General features: G+C 44.6%; 1 long non-coding RNA gene across 1 annotated transcript; it reads right to left on the reverse strand.

Moving 5' to 3' along the window:
- Positions 1-207: 207 nt before the first annotated feature.
- On the reverse strand, positions 208-10,230 carry LOC133251655 (uncharacterized). The gene is made up of 3 exons (XR_009737715.1): positions 8,739-10,230; positions 6,823-6,872; positions 208-3,350 (listed from the first exon to the last, which is right to left on the reverse strand). It is a non-coding gene; the product is annotated as an uncharacterized LOC133251655 (long non-coding RNA).
- Positions 10,231-11,736: the final 1,506 nt, after the last annotated feature.

Genomic DNA, 11,736 nt, shown 5'->3' on the forward strand with positions numbered 1-11,736 from the left:
TCAGATTTCAAAGAAATATCACCTTATTATAAGGTCATTGTAGAGATCACCTCGGACACCCTTCAGACCCATGCTCAGATACAGTACCTCTCTTCAACACACACAAATAAAACAAAATGTCAGAAGTTTGATGTGTAATAGAAAAAAGAAAAATTGGGACATGTTGCAGCAAGAGCAGTGGAACAGCAAAAAATAAAATGAAAATAATAACATTGAAATGTATTTTTATTGATCGATAAGTCATGTAACATTAGTATGATACAAAGCAAGTTTGATATGACAATGGCAAACACATAATTATAATATTGTTTATTTTCCTTAGATGTTATATTTAACACATTTACATAAAAGACCAAGATGTAGGCAAAAGCTTCAGTAATTTGACTCCATTGAGTGCTTTCAGTAAACAATAGGTTTCCCCAGCAAACATCTTATTGCCTTAATTGAACCTCCTTGAGAAAGAAAACCACACACTTTGTAATGTAAATGTTAATTGTAGTAGACAATGGTTCTAGGTAAATAGCACCCCTGGACATGAAGTAAATGAAAGGAATACAGGCACTTAACAATGAAAGGTTGTTTGCACAAACAGTGCTTCAAATGTAAATAAACAAGGGTCTTCTCAACGGTCACTACAGTAGTAAAACTTTGGCACGTGTTCAGCAGCCAAATTGAGAATTTACATTAATAAAGTCTCTCAGAGTTTCTAACTGAAACTAACAGTGGTTTCACAGGCTTCACCAGTCTGCAGTCTTATAAGGATTTGAAACTACAAAGGAAAATGTAATGCTTTTGAAGAAAAACTGTATGTTTGGGATTTGGGATTGCTAGTAATCTAGGCCACATGGAAGGTAACAGGTCATTCCAGACATTTTGTAATGCAAGGTTTGTATTTATATTTAAATACCTATAGAAATGTTTGCTTGGTGACACGTGTAAAAATGTAAGGATTTCTCTAAAAGATTACAGGGGGGAACCTCTAAAATGCCAAAGTTTCTCCTGAGCAAAGTCACTTTTTTAGATTAAATGAAAGTGGGTGTTTAGAACACATTTAGCTGGTCCTATATCAGAACAAACTTTTATTGTGTTGTAATTAACACTTCAGGTTGAGGATTTTATAGTTTCACTTCCAGTGCATGCCTACTAGCATAATTAGGCCAAGTTGCTAGATACATAATGTTCAGATGTAAACAGCCTGATGAAGTGATCATAACATCTGTTATACAGAGATACATATTTTTAAATATAACCCACCCAAAACAAAAGCCAGAAAAGGTGGTCCACCAGGCCAAAATGAGGGACTGAGAATTTGACATGAGGGGCAGGAAGTAATGGCACTTTGGGGGGGGGGGGGACTGTTTTCTACTAGCTTTCCTTACATATTAAAAATCTCAACCGAAGAAAACAGCCAGACTTAATAATGGCCAGATTAAACAGCGATTATAAAATTAACAGAAACAGACAGTACGCAGCAGCTACAGACCAGTTGGCGCTGCCATTTGGGAGGCTGCAGATGGCTGTGGGTGGGAAATGCCTCTACTTTCTTAAGCGATGGAGATGAGTATGGTGTGTGCACTTGATGTTTTTTTCATACCCCCACCCCCCAACAGGGCTGTCTGTCATAGGCTGCCGGGCCCCGCTTTACCACTTGCCCCCGAGCGTGGGAATCGGAGCGTCCTGCCGTTCACATCTCCCGCATTCCGTTTAGTGGAATCAATTAGGCAAGACAGACCCTCAGATTCCCCACCCCCTTTCCATTTTTGTCAGGTCTATATACGTCCTAATTATTTCAGTTTGGGATGCCAGAGCTGTTTCCTGGATAGACCTGATCATCCTTAAACAAAAAGAGAGGAGGCGCACACGTGGGTTGTGGCGTAAATGTCACTTTCATTTCCAATGCTAGGCGCAGAGTAAGACAGAACATTTTTTTAACACTTTGACAAGAGGGGAGGCGATCTCGTCTCCATCATGTCTTTCTGCTTCAGTAGCTTCCTCAAGGAAACCCTCTTGGAACAGAGAAGCATCTGTCCTTGTATTTTGAATAGAAGAATAAAAATCATTCTTTGCTTTTTTTTTTTTTTTTTGCATTTTTCCTCCTAGCTTTCTGTACTCAGTATCCTCAGTAGATACAAATTGTTAACCTTCCAGCTCTAATTTCATATAATTTGACATACAACCCCAATATATGCAGTTTCCAAGCATAATCTTTAAATTTTTCAGGGGAGGGGTCTCAGAAGGGAACAGCCTAAGTCTACATATATAGGGAATCATTTACAGACTAGGTACCAGACATCTCTACAACAGCTTTCCAAGAAAAAAAAAAAAAAACTCCATATGTAAACTTTTGCCTTAAAGTAGGACACACTACATGTGCCCCTTTACTCATTAGCACTATACAAGTCTCCTTTGCAGCTCCAACAACCTCTAGCAAAATATCTCCACCTTTATGTTTTGGCATACGTGCGTTGCTTAATTTCCTCTCATCCCATCTTTCATCATAAGGCAAAAACGAACACAAAAACAAAGTTAGATTCAATAAGTATTCCTGACCTTTCCGGTTTTTACTGTCTCTTGGTTGTCGTTCATTCTCACACGCTCCCCGGCGACCTTGAAGGAGTTTTTACTTTCGGTTATCTAGCTTTATGAAGACCAATACACTCATACAGCTAGATAACCAAAGATAACAACTCGCTTCCCTCACAGCCTCTGTCTTCTTCGGCCCATACTCCAGGTGCGAATCTTTCCGGCAGCACCGAAGAGTAGTCCTCCAGGACACTTTGCCGCGCAAAAGATGCCTCCTTGTATGTAAATATGACCTGGTTTCTGTCTGTGTGTGCAGCTAAAACATCCAAACGAGAGCTGTGGCTTTCAAAGTTTATTCCAAACTTTTTTTTTTCTCCTTTCAGCAGGTAATCTCCGGCAGCGTTAGCCAACAATTCATCTATCAATATCAGAAAATAAAACCAGCTATTACGGTGCAGAAAGCGGTTACGAGTGAGCAGCAGCATCAGTCCCTTCACAGGCCTCTATTTGCATTGTAAATTGCTTCATTCTCACGCAAGACTCTTTAGCCTCCCTCTATAGAGACGTGTAAAGCCAAAGGCAATTTCCAGCGCAGGTTAAGGAGGAAGGAAAAAAAAAATCCCATTCTATAGAAGAAGTGACAGCTGATTCAAGGATCTGCTCCGGATCCTTTGGGGTAGGCACCATGAGGTTTTTTACCAAGCGGTGGCAGCTTGATTGCACATATCTTGTGCGTGTGTGTTTTAGGGGGAAGATCCTCGATTTCACAGGGCTTCTAGGCTGGGGAGGAGAAGATGCCGTCTTGCTGGCGTGCTGCTGCCCCGGGTCTGAAAGAAGGAGAAAAGGGCCATCATTGGAGGGGCTTTCACTGCCAAAATGTGGACCAGCCCGGCAAGGTCAAAGGTTCGAGACCGCGGGAGACCAAGGTAATGATGATGTCATGAGAAATCTCAAGTACACGGTTATTGATATGCATCAGTGATCATCCAGCAGCCCCACGTCTGCTGCCCAAGCAGAGGTAGCGGCAGCAAAAGCGGCGGCGGCGGCGGCGGCGGCATTGCCACAGCCCTGTTTTCTCAATCAACAGCTCTTCCGCTAGCACTACCGCCTGCTCCTGGAAAAGCAACCCGCGGCCTTTTACCTCCTCGGTGCTAGTGTAGATCGCTCTAATATCCAAAGACTGGAAGAAATCTCTCTCTAAGGACAGATAAAAGCATTTCAGATCTGGGGAACGTCTTTACCTGCGTTTCTCTTCTGGCAGATTGCATGGGCAGGCAGATGGAAGGCACTTTGCGATTGCTTAAAGCAGGGCCTTGCTTTCTGGGGCTGGGAATCAGATCTGTATTACGCAGTGAGTCCATGTGTGATTACATTGACAATTTGCTCTGGTGGTGTGTTTTTAATGGCTTCACAGCTCAGACATGTTTTGTATCTACGTACCGTGGCGATAGGGCATCATATTTTGTTCTGTAAGTTCAAAGTGAATGCTCTAAGCAAGCCGACTTCATCCTGGATTTTTTTTTTTAAATAATTCTGTATACAGGGTGTGCCTTAGAACGTAGCACAGGTAAAGACTGTAGCAATAGTTTCTAATGTTGTACACAACTCTGCTGTAATTAAAATGCTGAGGCTTTGTCTGTGGTTTCAAACATTAATTTTCACACAGAAGGGAAAAATATACTAGTCTTCCTTATGAAATTATTTTTAAAAGGATTGGTACCTCATTAAAAAGACAGATAGGACACCTGGACCTTAAGAGCATAACTCTATCCCCTTCCCCTTCCCCACCCCCACCCTTCTATCTAGAGAGGAATTTTGTTTAATTAATTAATTAGCCTCATCCTTTTCCTTAGGACTTTTCCAAGTGTGAATATGGCCACTTAAAGACCTCTTCTTCTATCTTCTCCATAATGGGAAGTCCATGTCTAATGCATCTATGATATGTACATTTCTAATAGTCAGATGTCCCTCAACAGACATTTGTCCACATAAGATACATATTCACCATGGGTGAACTTTATGGACTGTTATGAGTTATGCTTGGTGGTGTTACTATTCTTTAAATATATGCTACATGTAAACATCATAAATCTTCATATTCATTTCACACATCACTAGTTTATCACAATACTCTCATTTTTATAGGTTTACTATTTTCCCCATCACAAAAACACTTTCATAATTAATATACACTCTCATTAATTCAGTAATTTATTCATTTAAGACATGAGTGTGAATATGGCTATCAAATTATACACAGAGTACACATACGCAAAGCCTATAGAAAAGACTGACAAGAAAACCAGAATTGCTAAGAAAAGCCCCCAATTAAGAGTTCAGACAACAATATTACACCAATTAAATATGTAAGTTAGTAACACAGATGCCAACTTTCCTAGATTTTTTAGTAAGTTCCTTTTTTGATAAGCATTCTTATCCTGACTATTTAGAAAAGACTAAGCTATGAAAATTGCTCATCTATTTTCCTTATCAAATTTTGGAACAGGAAGTACAATCAGAAATGGCTGCACTGGGTTATATATAAGACATGCCTGCAAACTAAATCAGAGAAACACACACCCATACAGTTACTATTCCTTCTTAAACTATGAGGCACAACATAAACTGGATAAAAACTGAATACATCACTGAGGCACATGACATTTTTGACATTATGTAAAACCCCAATGAGCTTTACTTCCTTGGAAGATGGAGAGTATTTTGGCCTTGATTTCCAAGACCTAGAAGCAGAATCATTAGTGATTTGGCATGTACTACATAAAGGAAGCATATGATCAGATTACTTCAATTCCTTAAGTCAAAACCCTACCAAATGTCAGTTATTTTTAGAATATCTCTTTGCTTTCTATATGTCTGGGTGGGGGTTGGTAAAAGTAGAGAGATGGAATGCATCTGTGTGTGTATCACCACCATATTTGTGTGAATTTGCAAATGAATATAACTATGCTGCCACATTTAACAATTAAATGCGTTTTTAGAACCCAAGTAAGTATCATTAAAGCCAAGACACTGAACATCTGAGATGCTTCTACAATTAGAAGCTATAGAATATACTGTCTTAAAACAGCATCTTCTATGGCAATGCCACATAGTCATATCAACTAACTCCAAGACTGGCCCCTTGCCTGTCACATATATTGCAGCTCATTTCAGAGCGCCCCAAAGTGAATTTATCCAACATGATGATTATGGACAGTCTGTTCACTAGCTAATTAAATATTTTACCTCTCCATCATCTTTCAAGGTATAAAGAAATAAAAAATACATAGCAAGACTTAACATTGAGCACCTGGTTATTCTGAATATTGCCAAGGTTTATCACATTCATTTCAAAAACTGTATTACTATCTAGGATGTGAGAGAAGTTGAAACAATTGTGCTATTCTAAAGATTTCCAGCAATGTCTGCCACACATTGTTATGAGCAACTATTAACACCTACATGTTTTTATTTCAGTTATTTTTGCTTTTCAAAAAGCTATTTAGCTGAGTTACAGAATAGCTTTTTGAAATCTGCATATTGAAGGATATACTGAATTCATATGGCTTGCCTACTCATTCTCTAATAAATTCCCATTAATGACCAATAGATTGGGACGTGATTGTCATGCTTGTTTTCTAATCTTTTTATAGGTCTCCAGATGGCTGAAACTTGAATTGAAACATCCTGGTTTTCTTGGGAATAAACAATCTCTGCTTAAGTTAAAAGTGGAAAGTTATGATTTTCCACATATTTAGATCAGAATTACGTTATTCCATAAATGCAAATACATCAGGTTTGCCACTAATACGTAGAACACCTCTCTGAATCCTATTCAGACCTCTGCAGAGTATATAAAGAAATTGGCCTATCACTGAAATCCCTTTTTAATATTGAGTTTGTATGATTCTCATGAATGTAAACCACAGTCCACTAATATAGTCAAGACTACCATTTTCCACATAAAAGCCATTTAATTTATAGTGATCTCTACAGTTCAGGCAAGGTACTTGACTGGCTTACTTTCTAATAAAAGTGTCCTATTATTTCTTCTGTACACTGAGTTTCTTTTTTATTAGCAGTTAAGGTTATATTTGCATTATCCTTAATATATAATATAGACAGGAATACCTATCAGGAGAAAACTGCACATATGGAAACTTATATATTTCTGGAATTGTTTCTATCACAAGAATTGGGAGATATGCAATACACTGCAGGTCTGCCACCCAGTAAATAATACCCTATTTCTATTTTGCACATCACCTTAATTTTATCAAATGTAAAATTTTAAATTACCTTTGGTTGGTTGGATTGTCTATTCATTTTATGCTTCTTTGTGGTCTCATCTGAAAAACAGTCAAGAAAACAAATGATCACAGTTTTATATATACATACACATACATATATAAAATCATGCCTAGATAGTTTCATTTAAAGTATTGCAATTACCACAATTCCTTAAAATGCCAACAGATTCCAGAAAACCCCAGTATAATATATCCTGTGCTTCAGCACCCACAGGGTTAAATATGCTAATTTGCATTTAAATGGAGACATGCATGATAATGGCAATGCAAAATATGCAGAATCTGGAGGGGTTTGGGAAATTAATTTTTTTCTTTTATTTTTAGCTTAGAAGAAAGAGGGACTCTTAAGAAACATTTGGGATTTGAACACTGTAACCTGCCATACAAAAGAGGAGGGAAGAGTTCTTCCATGTATGAATTTAAAGATTGGAACAAAGTCATATTTTTCAAATGTTTAAAGCATTGAATTTCCAGGCCTTTCAAACAATGGGAATCCCTGGATAAATATCTAATCCAGTAGAAAGATGCAAATAGTTTACTGTAAGGCCACAGCACGGTGAGATGTGCATTCATATCTATGGCTCCTGATTGGCTATTTCCTCCAATAAATCAATGAATAATGTAAAACCTGATTGCTGTAAAGTGGTGGATTTTTTAATTCCCTTCCCCCATCCCCCACGACTCAATATTCAAGAAGTCTTACACTCCCCAATATAGGTGCTTTTCTTTTATGATTTTTCTAAAATGCTTATTGTTATTTTGGAGAGGTGGGGTGGGGCTACTGTTTTTGCAAAATGAAAGTACAGCGCTGGTTCAATTATGCTGACTACGGGAGCTCATCTCTCTAGACAGCAACCCTAATTACTGGTGCCAAGGTGGGGAAGGAGTGTGGCTGGCAGAGGTAGGCACCACCGATAGGAGGAAAGGGGATCCGACGCCGCCGTTCTAGGCCCAAGGCAGCCAGAGCGTCCAAAGTGACCCCGGCCGTGGCCGTGACTTGACAGGGCCTCCGGACTAACTTCTGATCAATTCCACTGCTGCCCTGACCCCTCAAGACAGTTCCCCATTCAAATACCGCGGGTATATGTGCAAGAGAAAACGTCTCAGACGCTAATGCAAATACACTGCCTGGGTTCCCACCGCCCTTGGTTCCCGCAGACAATTCCAAGCCCAGGAAGGAAGGTCTCGCCTTCCTCAGCGAGGTCTGGGCTCGGAGCAAACCGCAGAGACCCGGCTTTCGCTCAGACACCAGAAAAGTCAGAAGCTGAAACGCTCCAAAGTAACCGCGATGGTTGCATCTTGATGAATCTGAACTTGGGATAACCCTGCAAAGCGGCCTCTCGCTTCCCTAAATCCAAAAGGCCCGAAGAGAAACGGGAAGTGGAAATCCACCGGTTCTAGTTAGACACTGTGCCTAAGTTTCCGCTAGAATCCAATCCGACCCTCTCACTTCATTGCCAGGTAATTTCAACTTTGAGGTGGTTAAAAGAATTATTTAAAACGCGAATCCTGAACCCAGGAACGAAAAAAAAAATTGCTCTAGGCTTAAGAGGGAAAAGTCCCACTATCGACAACACAAAATTACATACAACATTCCCCTTTCCACGGCGAAAATTTCCTGGCATTCTTCATTGGGGGCGGGGGGAGGGCGCGGGGGTGATCAAGCCACTGGATAATTAACAGTCCCGGCTCAGACAACTCAAGAGATCAACAGGTTTCGCATCCGAGACACACAATCAATTAGCTAAAGCAAAGCCCCGGACTGGCCCTCGGAGCGGCCCGCAGCGGGGCTCTGCGGGCCCCGACTCGCGGGCGAGGCAAGGAGCGCGGGCGCCGGGCCGCGGCAGGCACGCTGGCCCCGCGCCGCCGGCCGAGTTGCCGCCTGCGGGCCGCCGCGATACTCACTCGCTCTCTTGGCTGCGCCAGGCAGTGTTGCCCCCCAATCCAGCTGGGTAGGAATCGAGGCGCCGGCCAGGAGACAAGATCCAGAATCACAGGGCAGCCGCAGTACGCAAACAGGCTCCTTTCGGCGTCTCCAAAAAAAAGAAAAAAAAAATATTTTTTTTTCAGACCATCCCTCTCCTTAGCACATTTAAAACTGCCGCTCAATTCCACACGGTGATTCTTGCTTGATTGCGTCTAAAATAGTTTAAACGGATCTTCCCTCGTGGGGGGGAGAGAGAGAAAGGCGCAAAAGACGAAGAAGGAAAAAAAAGCCAACTTTTCCCCCCCACACCAGGCACTTGCTCCCTGAGCCTCGGAGTGGAGAGTGAAGTGGTGTGTGCGAGGCTCGGCAAGTTTTTGGGGGGGCTGTCCAAGGTCTAGTCCAGCCCCCTCTGCCGAGGAGGACGTGCTCTGAAACTCAACCAATTTCCCCACTGCTTTTGTTACTGATGAACTGAAGCCCTATTGTTCATCCATTGCCACGGTCTTTTTCAGTCCCCACACTACGTTCAGCGTTGCCAGAGATAATGAATTTGCACCCAAACCTCTCATAGTCCCCTCCTGACAGACGGAACAAATTAGAAATGTCTCGTCTGAAGGAGGCAATGGCTACATTTTCCTATTGTAGGAAGCAAAGCACACATTTCTTTGGAAACTTCTTTTGCCTTTCCTACCTTTTATTTCCTTCTCTCTTTTTTTTTTCTCCAGTTTTTTTCCCCTTCTTTATTTCTTTTAGAAGCTTCTAAAACAGGATAGCCCTGTTTTGTTTTTCCAATGCACCATTTTTACGTAACTTGTAGATCTTTTCTATCTTCTTTCCTTCTTTCCTCTCCTTTCTAAGGACTCCTTTGCAATTTTATTTACAAACTTGGAGAATGACCTTTTGACTTGCAGACTTTTTTTTTTTTTTTTTAAAGAAAGGTCTTTTGGTTCAAGTCCCCCTTCTTTCCTCCTCCCCCTCTTTTTGTTGTGGTCCTTAAATGTGTTTGGCTAAAGACAGCAATACATTATAAGGATTTTTATACTTTAAACTTCAAAGCTATTCAAAAGGTAACAGGGACGCTCCATAGGGGTTAGCTATTTGAGGGGGAAGAAAGTGTGTGTGTGTGTGTTCCAGGGAAAGAGGCTGAGAGATGTGGAAGGGTGTGGGTAGGAGTGTGCAGGGAGAGAAGGGTGGGAGCCTGGAAGGGAAGGTGGGCTTCCTGAGACGCGAGCCGGGATGCTGTCAGGGGTGTAGGCGCGACAGGGAGGTGCAAGAAGCCTTCTCACCGAGGGCTGCTTGCACCCCTGGGCCTGTTCGCGCGCCCCGGCCGCCCGCAGGCTGAGCGCGGGGGTCTGCGCGCGCGGGCGCCTGTTCCGAGCCTGCGCGCGTGCGACAGGGGGGCGGGAGGTGGGCTGTAAAAATTCAGACGAGTGGCCCGTATGTAAATGTGGCCCAAGGGGGAGCGGGGAGGAGGTAATGAGAACCGCGGGCGCGTAGCCCAGCCGGCGGCCCCCGGCTTTCCCGCCAAGTGCAGCCGGAGGACAGACAGCCATGCGTGTCCTTGGCGGGAGGGCCCCCGCCCGCCGCGCGTGCCCGCCCCCGCGCACACGCACACGCTCCCATAGCCGGCGTGGGGCCCGGTGGCCACGAGCATGTCAAGAAAACAAAGCTAGGGCTGCGAGAGGTGGAACGAAGAAACGGCAGCCTCGGCGGCCCAGGGCCGGACTAGGAAGCCGGTTCCGCGGCCTCCGGTGCCGCTCCGGCCTCGCCAGCCCGGAACCCAGGCCCTCCGTCCCCGGCTCCGCACCGCCCCAGCCCCCGCAGAGGCCGAGGACCATTTCTTAGCGGCCTAGGAGAGGGCGGCGGGCGGAGGCGGGGGCGGATGTGCGCCGGGTGGTGCCGGCTGCCCCCCACTGGGAGCGCGGGCACGCACCCGCGGGCGCGCGAGGCCGTAGTCTGGAGTCTGAAGGCCTCCCTGCCGCGTAGCCGCGAGCCGCTCCCTCCTCGCGGAGGCCGCCGAGCTCCAAGTGAAAAGTCCACTAGGCTAAATCCCGCAAGATTACTCCCGGGCCTGCGGCCACCGACTCGCTCGCACTTCAAGCTCCCCCCTCCCCAGACAATGTAAGGGCCTGGCCGTACCGAGACAGCCTTCTCTGAGCCACAACACCACCACCCCGCCCCCTTAAGATGGGCGTCACTCGAACTCCAGCCCCGGAGCGCTGGCCTAGATGGCTCCGAAGATAAGTCCCGGAGGTGGCCGTGGAGAGACGCTGGTCTCTCGCTCTTCTGGCTCACAGCGCCTGCCTCGGTGCTCACCAGCCCAAGCACCTCCCCAAAACACACACACACACACACACACGACACTCCCATCACATTATAAAACGCACGCTCCAGGCAAGGCTGTTAATGAAGCCAACACGCTTAATGAGTGCACAGGTAAACAGGTACCGAAACGAGAAGCCCCCACCAGTCGGCTGGGCGATTTACCTCTCCCTACTGGAAACACGTGTAGTTTATCGTGTTTTAGGAGTGATTTGCTCTTGTCTGAGGTCTCCCCCTCCTCTTCTTGTGGAAAGAAGCCAAAAAAAAAAAAAAAAAATGTTCCATTGTCAGAATCTTCTTTGTGATAAGCTACCCGAACATTGGTCTAAAAGCCTTGGGGAATTTGATTTGGTCTGTTATCTGTTGGTTTGGGTTTGTTGTTTGGGGGGTGTGCTGTTTTTCTGGGGGAAGCAAGAGAACGTGTGTTTGGTGGGGCTGGAGGTGTAGGACCAGAGCCTGCGGTGCGGCCTGAAGGCTGGCGAGGCTGGAAGCCGAGCTGCGGAGAAAGAAGGCGGCCGTTCGTCCTCCCCCGGGGTCGACACGCGGGCTCCCCGGGCCCCCTCGGGTCTTGGATCTGCCACCGCCGTGGCCGCCGCCCCGTGCTAGCGGGCTCCGCCGGCCGCCGCTCCGTGTTTTCCCCCATCCCGGCTTCAC

The sequence above is a fragment of the Bos javanicus genome, chromosome 7, assembly GCF_032452875.1.
Source record: "Bos javanicus breed banteng chromosome 7, ARS-OSU_banteng_1.0, whole genome shotgun sequence".
In the NCBI taxonomy this organism is placed as follows: Eukaryota; Metazoa; Chordata; class Mammalia; order Artiodactyla; family Bovidae; genus Bos; species Bos javanicus.